Source organism: Penaeus monodon, chromosome 23, assembly GCF_015228065.2.
Source record: "Penaeus monodon isolate SGIC_2016 chromosome 23, NSTDA_Pmon_1, whole genome shotgun sequence".
Classification (NCBI taxonomy): Eukaryota; Metazoa; Arthropoda; class Malacostraca; order Decapoda; family Penaeidae; genus Penaeus; species Penaeus monodon.
In genome coordinates this window covers 30,234,629-30,235,007 of record NC_051408.1, presented here as the reverse complement: position 1 = coordinate 30,235,007, position 379 = coordinate 30,234,629, and positions in this window count along the sequence as shown.

Here is a 379-nt window from a genome sequence, read left to right as displayed (position 1 = left end):
TATTGAGAATGTGTTCGTACATATTAACGAACAATCTTTGTATCAGCTGAGACTACCACAAATGAATAGTGGATTATCGATCAAATTGTGTTGTTTGCGTGAGAGAATTAGTGTCAGTTTCAATCTTGATTTTATTTATACATCTTTTGAAGTTGGGCATGTATGAATTCCTTTTTCATGGGGAATCAGTCACGCACGAGGAGTTTTCGACATCTCTCGGTTTAATTCGGTCTTCCCTAAAGCCTGGTCTTATCTAAAAATAATCGTATTATGCATCATGATATAATTAACACATATGAATCAAAACAAAACAATAATGATTTAACACATACACATACATATTTAAAACAAAACGATTTTTCGTCACATACAAATAACT